Source organism: Saccoglossus kowalevskii, chromosome 1 (assembly GCF_978046115.1).
Source record: "Saccoglossus kowalevskii chromosome 1, keSacKowa6.1, whole genome shotgun sequence".
In the NCBI taxonomy this organism is placed as follows: Eukaryota; Metazoa; Hemichordata; class Enteropneusta; family Harrimaniidae; genus Saccoglossus; species Saccoglossus kowalevskii.
Window position 1 is genome coordinate 28036926 of NC_140641.1, and position 15541 is coordinate 28052466.

General features: G+C 35.5%; 1 protein-coding gene across 2 annotated transcripts in view; it reads right to left on the reverse strand.

Annotated features, from left to right (window-relative positions):
- Positions 1-13923, reverse strand: part of LOC146750825 (thialysine N-epsilon-acetyltransferase-like) — a 41083-nt gene extending 27160 nt beyond the window's left edge. For both annotated transcript variants that reach the window (XM_085500304.1, XM_085500309.1), the window contains exon 1: positions 13818-13923. The gene's annotated coding sequence lies outside the window, so the exon portion shown is untranslated. The remainder of the gene's footprint in view (positions 1-13817) is intronic.
- Between the last annotated feature and the right edge of the window lie 1618 nt (positions 13924-15541).

Consider the following 15541-nt stretch of genomic DNA (forward strand, 5'->3'; position numbering starts at 1 on the left):
CAAAGGAATTGTTTTTTTGAGATAAAAGACAATTGACCAAATTATGCAAATTTATGCACAACATGCATGTATTTCAACCCTAAACTTATTCACATCTGTGGATTACCACAGTAAGCATCTACATGTATGTAAGAAATTTCATTGAAATTCAACGGTACTTGAGATGTCAGTGGAACAAATGAAAATTGCCTAATTCATGTATTAAAATCAGGTATTATGCATGCATGGTTTCAACCTTAAACATGAATTCTTTTCTAGAATGAAATTCCAATTTAAATAATTTTGATACGCGATTGCTATATTAATGTGATACACCCCTTTCCCATGATGCATTACAGATTATGAAAAATAATGACAAAATATAGACACAATTATGTAAATGTATGTACATTATCCCAAAGCATCTATGTGAAAGTTTCATTGAAATCAGATAATTGGTTCTTGAGATATCATGTGGAACAGCCACACACATATGAATATACATAACACAGATACAATAACACACATTGTGTGCTATTTTCACACAAGAGTCAAGAATGGTCACCATTCTACCATCTTGAATTGAATCATGCAATGAATGAATGTGAAGTTTGGATGGGATCAGTCCAGATATTTCAAAAATATAGAAGGGAATACACGCACATTTGCATTGACTATGTCCGATCAGGCACTAATAAACATGCAGGGCAAAAATGAGAGTAATTTAAATGATTATAATTTCTGACCAAAAAGAAAACAATGAGGTCATGAGTATATTTATGTTCCTCAATTATCCATGTAGTATATTAATCTCAATAAGATACACAATAATATAATATAGAATGATATAACATGAATTGTAAAAAGTAGTGTATAGTATATGAGTAAACAAAATTTCGCAAAAAATATACTATCCCATATTTTGCCACGAAAGGTATTTTGAAGGCAAAAATGATTTATACTACAGAATGAAAATAAACATATTAGGTTACTCCACTGCCTAATTGCCTGAATTTGAGACAGGCATATAACACCTACATCTCATGATAAGCAGTATAGATGATTTTATTTGTGCAATTATTTCTATGTTTTATTTCTATGTTTTATTTTAGTCAAATTCTAATTTATATGTTTAAAATGTACACACCATAATTGAACTTGGTTGACAATTTATAGTGATTAGTAAGATTTTCAAAATGGTCAAATAAAAGTTTTTATTTTAACCACAAAATGTATTTGTGAGTAAAATTTCAACAAAATCTTGGCCAGAATATTAAACTGGTTTTATGAAATATCCAAGTTTGAAAAAGAATGAATAAAAGCTGATTGAGTTATTGTTACCATGAAACAAAGTTTTACGACAGAATCAACAGCAACAATGACAAGGACATACATTATCACCTTGTATACCTTTTCCCTAATTCATGATTATAACAATGAGGTAATTAGCAATCAATTAGTTCATATAGTCATACTGTAGACAGTTACACAATAAACAGTATATTAAGATTCAGGCAAACCAGTATATTTATTAGGATTGCCAGCAGATAATATCTGATCAGATCAAAAAGTAAATTGATGTATATAAAGATGCCTTATGTAATATTCTACAAATATTGATAGAAATAAGTTGATTATATCTGAGATAGATCTGGATCCAGCCACAGACAGTTGGATGAGGTCTAAAGTAATAATTAACAGATACCACTTTAGGTCAGAAAACAGATTGATAATTTTTACATTAACACTGTACTTTTTAACACACACAAAAATATATGATACACTAAATAATTATCCACGATGAGATGAAAACAGCAAAACATGATTAGAGTTGAACAGATGTTCCTCAACCATGGCCGCTTCAGATAAATTTGTCATACTTGTACCACCCCCAGTTTTAAAAGTAGTTGTCATGGTAACATTTCAATGGATATTTATTTTTAGACCATGTTTGTGCACGTGCTAGACAGCTACATGTAAGTGGCTAATAAATCGTGAAGAAACAAACTCATGTGTGGAAAAATCAAGGATTATTCAGAATACAATATTAATAGTTTGCTAGTATATATATTCTACCACTGAAAATTATGCTATTAGTTTTTAGATAATAAATCCCATCAAATGTTTGTTCCTGTTTGATACACCTTCTTCAAAAGAGTAGCAATATGATTAGTTTTCAAGTAAAATCAGGCATTATTAGGTATACTGTAAAACAGATTGAAATAGCTACATGCCATTTTAGCGAATTTGACTCAATGCATGAATTAACAAAATCTTAATTTAGCTAAAATGCCAACAATCTCATTGCGAGAAAATAAATAATATATATTTAGCGAAATTACAGGTTAGCTAAATTAGCTAAAATGAGATGCTATCTAAAAAGATGTGTTTCACAGTATGCTTGGATGACTATTTTATCAAGTTAAACCAGTCATTATTGGCGATATTCTTGGATGGCAATTTTCAAGTAAAATCTGGCATTATTGAGTATACTCTTGGATAGTATTTTACAAGTAAAACTAAGCATTATTGGTTATATTCTTGGATGGTAATTTACAAGTAAAACCAGACATTATTGGGTATATTCTCATGGATGGCTTTTTTTCATGTAAAGATTGTCATTGAATTTTTACAAACAAAGATCGCAATGAAAACCTGACATTGTAGCATGGTTTACAACTATAAAGGTATAAGAATTCCACCATGGCTGTACAGTGTGCAATCAAGAATGAAATTGTACTGATTCATAAAACATGGAAAGAAAACTTGTACCACTGTAAGAATTAAGTCAAATTTATTTAATAATAAACCATTGTTAAACACCATGAAATAGCCTACAGTCCATGTTGGAAGATCTGCAATAATTGTTCAACATTCAATTCTGATTGCGGGACAGAGCTGTGGAGACAATCAGAGTACTGGGATCCTGTGTTGACAGAAACTCATTAGTATATATGCTGACATCAGACAACTGGTAAATATCAATCAAACATCGTATTCGGAACTGCATGCAATAAGGTGTCAAGATGAGAACTTGGTCCCGGTTACTATTTCCGTCTCTGGAGAAATTCACTACGAAGATTCGGGCTCAAAGAGCTTGCGACTGGCCCATAATGTTATGAACCTCTTCAAATGAGACAAAAATTCACACACTCTATTCCGCAAGATAACCATGCAGTCAATCACATTCACAGTCACAAACCAAACAGTCAGTGTGTTCGTCACAGCTGAGGTAGAATTGCAAACACTTGATGTGTGTAATAAATAAAGGGTGGATATTATATCGTCCTCTGTGCTGTCTTTACACAGGCATATTCTTGACTGCTTACAGTGTTTTCTTTTTTGTGATCTGATTCTCTTATGATCTCTGAAAAACAATCTGATGCCAAATGATTTTAGACTTACTCAATAAAATTTAAGTGGTGACAGCAGGGAATTATCGAACAAGAGTTGAGTGCCCTATATTGAAAAATCAACTGAGCTTATTGGTAATGGGATAATGGATTCAAATATTTCACAGATTAATTAAATCTGTTCAACCTACGGTATAGTGCAGCTATTCCATGACATTAGTTTTATGAAAATAATGATTTGCATTTAAATACAGAAAGTTGGAATTAGATGTACATGTAATTGTAAATTATTAGCTGCTAAGCAAATATGTTAACAAAATCAGGGAAAACATTTTAAAATGCCAGGTTATCCCAATTTTTCTAATCACAATTGTATTTTCCAATCTTAAAACAATAATTCATGTTACAGGGTACCACAATTTTATATTGATTTTTTCCACATTCACTTACTTGGCAACTTGATCTAGATTCTTATACAGTGCTATACTAAAAATAGGCATGAATTTAACCTTTCACTTCCTGGGAGCATTTACTACAGTTAGAAACATTTTATAAAGTAGTCAAATGTTACAATGATTGAAACACTCATTGTTGGAATGGAGCGTATTCGTACAGTGATTTGGGTATTCAGAATAAAGGTCCTGCACTAAAATATCTGTAATAGTGTTTTCTTTGAACAGCATGTTAAACCAGAATTCATAATGTTCACTTTGCATCTACAATGCCCCACCAGTTAGTAATAGTTTTCAAACCTGAATAGAACGAACCAATCATTACTTGAGTTTCTGAATGCGTCACTGCTACGTACAAATACATTTTATTTTGTTAGCACTTATCCAGTAAACTACCATACTCTATCTTTGTCCACTGTTTGATTGATATTACATGCATCAAATTTATAATCTAGAATTTCAAAAGTCAAATTTATTACAACCACAAAGAAACATAAACCGCATGTTTTCCAATACCTGGATATAACAACTTGTCACCAAGGACAGACATATCATCTGGTTATCCTGGATATAATATATATTCATGTATCATTCCATTTGAATGTATTATGTTGATTTTGATGCATTATGTAATGGAAACAAAGATGTTACATACTGTAACTGAAACACATATTCTACAGGTGTTGGTTTTACAAAGCCAGTCTACGATGGCTGCCAGCAATCTATTTTACAGGTGTTGGTATTACAAAGCCAGTCTACAATGGCTGCCAGCAATCTATTTTACAGGTGTTGGTATTACAAAGCCAGTCTACGATAGCTGTCAGCAATCTATTTTACAGGTGTTGGTATAACAAAGCCAGTCTACGATGGCTGCCTGCAATCTATTTTACAGGTGTTGGTATTACAAGGCCAGTCTACGATGGCTGCCAGCAATTTATTTTACAGGTGTTGGTATTACAAAGCCAGTCTACAATGGCTGCCAGCAATCTATTTTACAGGTGTTGGTATTACAAAGCCAGTCTACAATGGCTGCCAGCAATCTATTTTACAGGTATTACAAAGCCAGTCTATGGTGGCTGCCAGCAATCTATTTTACAGGTGTTGGTATTACAAAGCCAGTCTACAATGGTTGCCAGCAATCTATTTTACAGGTGTTGGTATTACAAAGCCAGTCTACAATGGCTGCCAGCAATCTATTTTACAGGTAATGGTATTACAAAGCCAGTCTACGATAGCTGCAAGCAATCTATTTTACAGGTATTACAAAGCCAGTCTACGATAGCTGCCAGCAATCTATTTTACAGGTGTTGGTATTACAAAGCCAGTCTACAATGGCTGCCAGCAATCTATTTTACAGGTGTTGGTATTACAAAGCCAGTCTACAATGGCTGCCTGCAATCTATTTTACAGGTGTTGGTATTACAAAGCCAGTCTACGATGGCTGCCAGTAATCTATTTTACAGGTGTTGGTATTACAAAGCCAGTCTACGATGGCTGCCAGCAATCTATTTTACAGGTGTTGGTATTACAAAGCCAGTCTACAATGGTTGCCAGCAATCTATTTTACAGGTGTTGGTATTACAAAGCCAGTCTACAATGGTTGCCTGCAATCTATTTTACAGGTGTTGGTATTACAAAGTCAGTCTACGATGGCTGCCAGCAATCTATTTTACAGGTGTTGGTATTACAAAGCCAGTCTACGATGGCTGCCAGTAATCTATTTTACAGATGTTGGTATTACAAAGCCAGTCTACAATGGTTGCCAGCAATCTATTTTACAGATGTTGGTATTACAAAGCCAGTCTACAATAGCTGCCTGCAATCTATTTTACAGGTGTTGGTATTACAAAGCCAGTCTACAATGGCTGCCAGCAATCTATTTTACAGGTATTACAAAGCCAGTCTATGGTGGCTGCCTGCAATCTATTTTACAGGTGTTGGTATTACAAAGCCAGTCTACAATGGCTGCCTGCAATCTATTTTACAGGTGTTGGTATTACAAAGCCAGTCTACGATGGCTGCCAGTAATCTATTTTACAGGTATTACAAAGCCAGTCTATGGTGGCTGCCTGCAATCTATTTTACAGGTGTTGGTATTACAAAGCCAGTCTACAATGGCTGCCTGCAATCTATTTTACAGGTGTTGGTATTACAAAGCCAGTCTACAATGGCTGCCAGCAATCTATTTTACAGGTATTACAAAGCCAGTCTATGGTGGCTGCCTGCAATCTATTTTACAGGTGTTGGTATTACAAAGCCAGTCTACAATGGCTGCCTGCAATCTATTTTACAGGTGTTGGTATTACAAAGCCAGTCTACGATTGCTGCCAGCAATCTATTTTACAGGTATTACAAAGCCAGTCTATGGTGGCTGCCTGCAATCTATTTTACAGGTGTTGGTATTACAAAGCCAGTCTACAATGGCTGCCTGCAATCTATTTTACAGGTGTTGGTATTACAAAGCCAGTCTACGATGGCTGCCAGTAATCTATTTTACAGATGTTGGTATTACAAAGCCAGTCTACAATAGCTGCCTGCAATCTATTTTACAGGTGTTGGTATTACAAAGCCAGTCTACAATGGCTGCCAGCAATCTATTTTACAGGTATTACAAAGCCAGTCTACAATGGCTGCCAGCAATCTATTTTACAGGTGTTGGTATTACAAAGCCAGTCTACGATGGCTGCCAGCAATCTATTTTACAGGTAATGGTATTACAAAGCCAGTCTACAATAGCTGCCAGCAATCTATTTTACAGGTAATGGTATTACAAAGCCAGTCTACAATGGCTGCCAGCAATCTATTTTACAGGTATTACAAAGCCAGTCTATGGTGGCTGCCAGCAATCTATTTTACAGGTGTTGGTATTACAAAGCCAGTCTACAATGGTTGCCAGCAATCTATTTTACAGGTGTTGGTATTACAAAGCCAGTCTACAATGGCTGCCAGCAATCTATTTTACAGGTAATGGTATTACAAAGCCAGTCTACGATAGCTGCAAGCAATCTATTTTACAGGTATTACAAAGCCAGTCTACGATAGCTGCCAGCAATCTATTTTACAGGTGTTGGTATTACAAAGCCAGTCTACAATGGCTGCCAGCAATCTATTTTACAGGTGTTGGTATTACAAAGCCAGTCTACAATGGCTGCCTGCAATCTATTTTACAGGTGTTGGTATTACAAAGCCAGTCTACGATGGCTGCCAGTAATCTATTTTACAGGTGTTGGTATTACAAAGCCAGTCTACGATGGCTGCCAGCAATCTATTTTACAGGTGTTGGTATTACAAAGCCAGTCTACAATGGTTGCCAGCAATCTATTTTACAGGTGTTGGTATTACAAAGCCAGTCTACAATGGTTGCCTGCAATCTATTTTACAGGTGTTGGTATTACAAAGTCAGTCTACGATGGCTGCCAGCAATCTATTTTACAGGTGTTGGTATTACAAAGCCAGTCTACGATGGCTGCCAGTAATCTATTTTACAGATGTTGGTATTACAAAGCCAGTCTACAATGGTTGCCAGCAATCTATTTTACAGATGTTGGTATTACAAAGCCAGTCTACAATAGCTGCCTGCAATCTATTTTACAGGTGTTGGTATTACAAAGCCAGTCTACAATGGCTGCCAGCAATCTATTTTACAGGTATTACAAAGCCAGTCTATGGTGGCTGCCTGCAATCTATTTTACAGGTGTTGGTATTACAAAGCCAGTCTACAATGGCTGCCTGCAATCTATTTTACAGGTGTTGGTATTACAAAGCCAGTCTACGATGGCTGCCAGTAATCTATTTTACAGGTGTTGGTATTACAAAGCCAGTCTACGATGGCTGCCAGTAATCTATTTTACAGGTATTACAAAGCCAGTCTATGGTGGCTGCCTGCAATCTATTTTACAGGTGTTGGTATTACAAAGCCAGTCTACAATGGCTGCCTGCAATCTATTTTACAGGTGTTGGTATTACAAAGCCAGTCTACAATGGCTGCCAGCAATCTATTTTACAGGTATTACAAAGCCAGTCTATGGTGGCTGCCTGCAATCTATTTTACAGGTGTTGGTATTACAAAGCCAGTCTACAATGGCTGCCTGCAATCTATTTTACAGGTGTTGGTATTACAAAGCCAGTCTACGATTGCTGCCAGCAATCTATTTTACAGGTATTACAAAGCCAGTCTATGGTGGCTGCCTGCAATCTATTTTACAGGTGTTGGTATTACAAAGCCAGTCTACAATGGCTGCCTGCAATCTATTTTACAGGTGTTGGTATTACAAAGCCAGTCTACGATGGCTGCCAGTAATCTATTTTACAGATGTTGGTATTACAAAGCCAGTCTACAATAGCTGCCTGCAATCTATTTTACAGGTGTTGGTATTACAAAGCCAGTCTACAATGGCTGCCAGCAATCTATTTTACAGGTATTACAAAGCCAGTCTACAATGGCTGCCAGCAATCTATTTTACAGGTGTTGGTATTACAAAGCCAGTCTACGATGGCTGCCAGCAATCTATTTTACAGGTAATGGTATTACAAAGCCAGTCTACAATAGCTGCCAGCAATCTATTTTACAGGTAATGGTATTACAAAGCCAGTCTACAATGGCTGCCAGCAATCTATTTTACAGGTAATGGTATTACAAAGTCAGTCTACGATGGCTGCCAGCAATCTATTTTACAGGTAATGGTATTACAAAGCCAGTCTACGATGGCTGCCTGCAATCTATTTTACAGGTAATGGTATTACAAAGCCAGTCTACAATGGCTGCCAGCAATCTATTTTACAGGTGTTGGTATTACAAAGCCAGTCTACCATGGCTGCCAGCAATCTATTTTACAGGTAATGGTATTACAAAGCCAGTCTACAATGGCTGCCTGCTATCTATTTTACAGGTAATGGTATTACAAAGCCAGTCTACAATGGCTGCCAGCAATCTATTTTACAGGTAATGGTATTACAAAGCCAGTCTACGATGGCTGCCAGCAATCTATTTTACAGGTAATGGTATTACAAAGCCAGTCTACGATGGCTGCCAGCAATCTATTTTACAGGTGTTGGTATTACAAAGTCAGTCTACGATGGCTGCCAGCAATCTATTTTACAGGTAATGGTATTACAAAGCCAGTCTACAATGGTTGCCAGCAATCTATTTTACAGGTAATGGTATTACAAAGCCAGTCTACAATGGCTGCCAGCAATCTATTTTACAGGTGTTGGTATTACAAAGTCAGTCTACGATGGCTGCCAGCAATCTATTTTACAGGTAATGGTATTACAAAGCCAGTCTACAATGGTTGCCAGCAATCTATTTTACAGGTATTACAAAGCCAGTCTATGGTGGCTGCCTGCAATCTATTTTACAGGTGTTGGTATTACAAAGCCAGTCTACGATGGCTGCCAGCAATCTATTATATAGATATGCTTGGTAAGAAATATATATCCAATTATACTTAAATTAGATCCCTTTTCAATGCTTTGTATGTGTATTTGTTTGCAGTCCATAGCAACGTCAGCAATTAGAAATTATCATGACTATAGGGTGGAACATACATGTATCTGTAAGCACTATGAAATGATATCATTACAATAATTGGAGAAACAAAAGAGAGGGTGACAGCATGTCGACCTACTTGACAAAAGGTCACTTTAAGGTGGAAATATGAAACCCTACCATTTTATTTATGGGAATTCATAGGAAAAAGAACTACAAAAAAAAAAGAATTTATTCTTTTAGAGGCGATGCAACCATGTTTTCTGTGTAGAATCTGATTGACAATGGCAGGTAAAAAGCATGAGGTCTAATGAGTGATGTTTCACACACAACAATAGAGTTATTAATTGTATACATGTACTTTCTCATTAAAGAGACATGGTACAACTGCTGCACTAGCTCAACTGCTTATAAGATATACCCCGAATTAAAGTAACTTGTCTAAAATATTTAAATTAATCAATAGTATCTGGGGATTGTTCTAATCATTCAAACTATATTCAATCCCTTCCCCACCCCCAAAAAAGAAAAAAAAATCTCTGGCCGAATTGTTTTCCAAAATTAGTGAGAGGAGACATTTTTTTCCCCTTTTATTTTGATTTTTCATGGAAATTAAATTTTTCTTTCATTTTTTTTTTCTAAAAATAAAAATAAACACACACAGTCACCAGAAACATGTTGAATAGTTTTTTTCTGGGTCTAAAATATAGTTTTTTTTTCAAAGTGTGTTCTAAATCTTGAACAAAAACTGTTCATTCATTAGTAGACTGTCACACATGTGGGGGGGGGGGGGGGTAGCGATAACATGGTCTGCGTAGTACTCTGGTGTTTCATTTTGTTAACAGTGGTACATTACCACATTGCCTAGTCTACTTGTCAATCACTGAAATAAATATTTGTTTCTAGTCTGAGTCAATCAACATTTAAAATATATACCTATCTGTCAAGAAAATCTTTTTATTTCACATTTTGATTTTAAATTACTTGTACATACTACTCAGACTTTTTAAATACAACATTGCCACTATTTTGTAGACTGGCGCTGTCGGGGCGATTAATTTGTTTTTGTAGTTTAAATAAAATAAAAAATTTCGCGAAATGGAGGTGTTAGCGCGAAATCTCCTGTAACTGTGAAATCACCCCGACTGGTTTATTCTGCATGGCCCTCTATCGACACTGCAGGAACCCGTCGATTTTTCAACGGGTAATTATGTTAATGAGTGTTCTAATTGACAATCATCTAAGCGAATCACAACGTCTCTTCAACTGACCTCTGACCGAGAAGACGTCGGCTGATTGTAGCAGCCGATTTTTTTTCAATTCTACGACAGTACGAGTTACATTTTTACACATTGTGATGAATAAGAAACGACGACTACGACAAACTCGAATTTCAACGTGCCGCCATGTTGGGTCTGCAGTGTGACCTTTACCAAGTTGACCTCATTATGCACGTATTTCCGCGCCCACTTCATTATAATATGTGCTCATGAATATTTAATAGCAATGAATTTCCTGCAGAATAAATCAGTCGGGGTGATTTCGCGCTAACACCTCCATTTGGCGAATTTTTTTATTTTATTTAAACTACAAAAACAAATTAATCGCCCTGACTGCGCCAGTCTAACTATTTTGATGTATTCATACATAACTAAATTCACTGAATCTGTGAATCTAAAATGCCATGTTTCCATTGGGAATGTTTTGAAGCAGGAAATTATTCTAAACCAATTTTGCCGTTCACAGGTAATACAAGAGCTGTTGTGGGTTAACAAATTCAATGATTTTGTTCACTGAGAAATTGACCTGGATTTTACACAAGAGACCTGTTTTGTGATTATGAATGTTAGTATTTTGGGTGGATGTTCTTTGGTATAGGTTTCAGAACAAGCCATTTTTAGCTTAGTTTTCAGCCCTGGGAATTCAAATCATGCACAGGGTTCAAAATTCACAGAGGCCATGGAGGGAATTGCCTATAGATGTCCCAACTGATGTCCTTTTAAAATAACCAATATTTTCTTCATAATTTCAATCACTATTAGTCCAAGACATTTTTAAAACTGGATGCCCTCAGAATACTGAATTTTAAGTCATACATTGAGGTTTTCAGAATTAAATCTGAATGTGCCATTCAAGTTTTTTGAATAATAATGTTGAATAATTATAATTTGAGATGTTATTTCAAAAAATATCCCAATGTATCACAGTAACTATATATACAGTAAATATATTTAAGGAAGCGAGAGGGAAAAACAAAACTTTCTGATATTTTTTTTAAACACATGAAAACATAATCGCAATACACATTTGATATGTATCTTGCCATTAAAGATGGTCTGGGAGCACAGTAACGAAACAATTACGAGATCTAAAAATCTTTTAAAATGGATTGGAAGGGCTATAATAGCTCTTCTGGGTCACATGTTTTACAAAAGTAAAAAAGGCTCCCATGCAATGTATACAACACAAGTAATATACTTTGTTTGCATAAACTTGAGCTACTGAGCATTTTACTACACATATGTGCATTGCATTATGGGAGATAACATCTCATTGTATAATGGAAAACTAGACTTTGAAATGATTTCACAATGTATAAGACTTTCATCCCATGGAAAGGAGCAAATTTTGAGAAAGAAACCAGTGTTCATTTATAATCAACATTAATTTTGGATCAAAAGACAAGACATGATTATAAAAATTACCTTTGTGATTAAAATTACTAATTGTTGAGACCATACTGCTGTACTGTTAGTAGTCAGTATTGTATTTTTGAATAAATTATTATTTCATCTTCATAAATATTTATAAATTTCAATGGCAGTTCACCTAACCAGACAACCAATGAGCACAGTGCACAACAAAATCATTTGAAAATGTTTATAAATTTATAATAAATTCATATTTATTTCCCAGACATACAAAAAATGTACTGTTTTTATAAGAAGAAAATGCAACTAGACATTTTCTATTGTTTAATTGGCCTAAATGTAGCTATTTAACAAACCCCAGTAATTTTCTTTTTTTAAGAAAATTATGCAGAAGTAAAAGAAATTTGCAGTTGCAAGAAAGTTATGATACTTATATACAATATCTATAATCTTCCACACATTTGATTTGCATGGGTGCAATCTCTAATTGTTTTTTATAACATGTTCATATAACATGTTCAAACACTTTTTTTTACAGGGAATATTTATCATCGAAAACTAAACATCTATTCTGTGGAAAAGGAATTTTAATCAGAAGAAACTGACAGTTTTCACCACCAGTTTCCTATTTTCATCACAAATTCACAAAATAATCCTGTTTATAGTCTGCACTTTCCATCGAAAGATTTGGATAAAAATAGCCAAATTTGTTTTTAGTAATTTTGTTCTTTAGCTCCAAAATCCTTTTCCGGAAATATAGAAGAATATGAAGAAAAAGTGTAGAAAAATTTGGGTGAGAATGTCTGGTGATGAAAAAGTTAGGAACACTACATACAAGTCTTTCAAAATTGTGATACATCAATGCCCTTGTTCCAACTATACTGTATCATCATGAAGTACATGTTTCTTAATCTGAAGTTAATTCAATTATTCCAACCAGACAATTATTCCAACCAGACAGTTTCCGGTCCATTTCTTATATCACCTAAGGTCAAATGTTTGGAAGATATAGTAACAATAACAGTAATCTTAAACTATTTTTTATCATATTCGTGTGAGGATAGTAATGTTAGTACAATACAGTTTATGACACACACAAGTATTGAATAGTAATTAACATATGAAAAACAAACAAATAAATAAAAACATTTTTTTTCAAAACAAATCATATGACTAACTAACAAATTCACAATATGGTGAAAGGCAAAAATTTCACTTTTAACAATTAAATAAATAAATAAAAATAAATATCAAATGCATCATTAATTGAATCAGATAATGAAATATTTTATATAAACTGTATCAGCAATAGTAGTCTCAATCAGAACAGAACCTGAGAACACTGCACCTCGGCACCTGTGTACATCATGATGGTTGTTCCAGCCGCTACGCCACCCTACACACAGATATGTACACAGGGCTACTTGGCACTGTCCCTCAAGACGGTGACCTTGGTAAGGGTCATACTCAGGAGATAGAAGAGAAGGAAGATTTCTATGAACTTTGCAGTTCACTTAGCCACCAACCACTCCAAAAGTTTTGACATGCGTGATGCCTAAAAGAAAAATTATGTGTACGTGTTTCGTCGCTATGTTTGGTGAAAAACGAGCACTGGACAATTTCAGCAAAATTAAAATAAAAAAACAAACACACAGACACCAAATAATTTAATGAAAACCTCTCAAAAAACATTACGTGTGTAAAAGAAAATACCTCGTGTGTGTACATACAGTCTGCAAAAACCTAAGTTGGTCAGACAGCTACGAAAAGGTCTTTCGACGAACATGACCGCGACCGATGTGAACCACTGATAAGACTAAGTAATCAAAGTAGGATTTGAACTCAGTGACAAGCTTTTTAAGAAATTATATTACTAAAACCATGACGTACTAACCTCACTTGCCGCATTCATGCAAAATATGTTCCAACATCGTCCACCAACACACTGGCGATTGAACATTCCCACAGCCTCGATTTAGTATTCGCGGCAGCACAAGCACAGGATAGGCGGAAGAAAAGTTTATTTTCTCAGGTCCCAAGAGAACTGCGCCCTCACGGTGATCTCTGTCTAATCTGAAAATTTCTTTTCATGGTTGATTTAACCATAATTTAACAAATACATAAACACAAATAACTGTATATGCATGCAGAATTTGGGAATGTTGGCGCGTTATTCGGTGTTATTTGCTAATTTTATTCACAGTCCCTCAAGAACTATGCTTTACTTTATATGTCAGCAGCAACTTAGCCTGACAAGTTGGCGTGAGTGGCGCCCTGGACTGCTGCGAACCCCACCCACGCTTAACAGAATCCTCGGGGGCGGAGCTACGTCACGGACTTTCTACGTTGCTAAGACGCGCACCACTGTACCACGTATTTCTATGGGCTCTGTGCGCGCTGTTGTGGAACGCCGGTGGAGCCGGTGAAAACTCGAGAAAACAACACAAACTCAACTTTGAAGTAATCCTGAACAAACAAATTCATATATGTTACACACGTAGGGCTAATCTTGTTACACTGTTCAGAGGACTCTCAACAACCATCGCAAAGTACCGTTTTCTGCGAGTTTTTGGTCTTTGTTTTCACCGCGAGGGTTGCCAGGCGGTAGAAAATGCCCGGATGTCCGCCCCGAGGATAGTGTAGTTTTCGTGGGGTTCGCAGCAGTCCAGGGCGCCACTCACGCCAACTTGTCAGGCTAGCAGCAACTATGAGTTCTACAATATGATACCTTTCATCTTGTGTAGTGTCGGAAATATATATGGATAGAATTATTGTTTATTATTATTACTGATATTGTGTATCGTTTTATATTATTATACTGCTTTATACATCGTAAGCATGAATGTAACAAAACGGGATACGACCTTGAAGACTGTTATTAGCGAACGTGAGAGGCAACACCACAACATTTTTATTGACCAATCACAGCATTGTATATTTGTATCTAAGTTTCCCCGCTCAAATTCAGAATCCCCACGAGGGTATATAAGCATCCATTGTAATTGTTTCAGGGCTCTTCTATGTTATGTTCATGAATAAACAACTTGGTTGTCTACTCTTGAAAGTACTTGTCTTGTCTGACTGCTGGACATTCGGTATTATAAAAGAATATTACGTCCAAAAATACGACTTCCCACATGTAGAGTGTACATTACTCGCCACGCTAGCATTAGGGAATTCATGTAAGTCTGTCAGTTTTTAAAACTCGGGAAAATGTTCCTGCATTGGTAAAATGTTGATAACACTATCGAGGTAATGTCAATTAATGAATACAACTTTGATGACAAATCTGGAATGACAAGATTATTTTTGTGTAAAGGGCTCTGTAGTACAGTGCATTATGCTTAGTTTTCAGTAAAATCCTGTAAAACATAAAAAAAAAAAAAAACTATTTGTACGCAGTGTTTTCTTTTTCTGAGATAGGTATAATATAATAATATAAAAATAATATAACATTCCGGGCTCCAGGGTATTGTATTTTTACTAATTGAAATCACTTGTTTATTTGTTATTCTATCATCTGTACGCTGATGATATTGTAATTATGACAAATGCCATTATTGACAAAAATTGAAATTCTTCCTAATCACAAGTCATAAATAACTTGCCTAGCTTGTA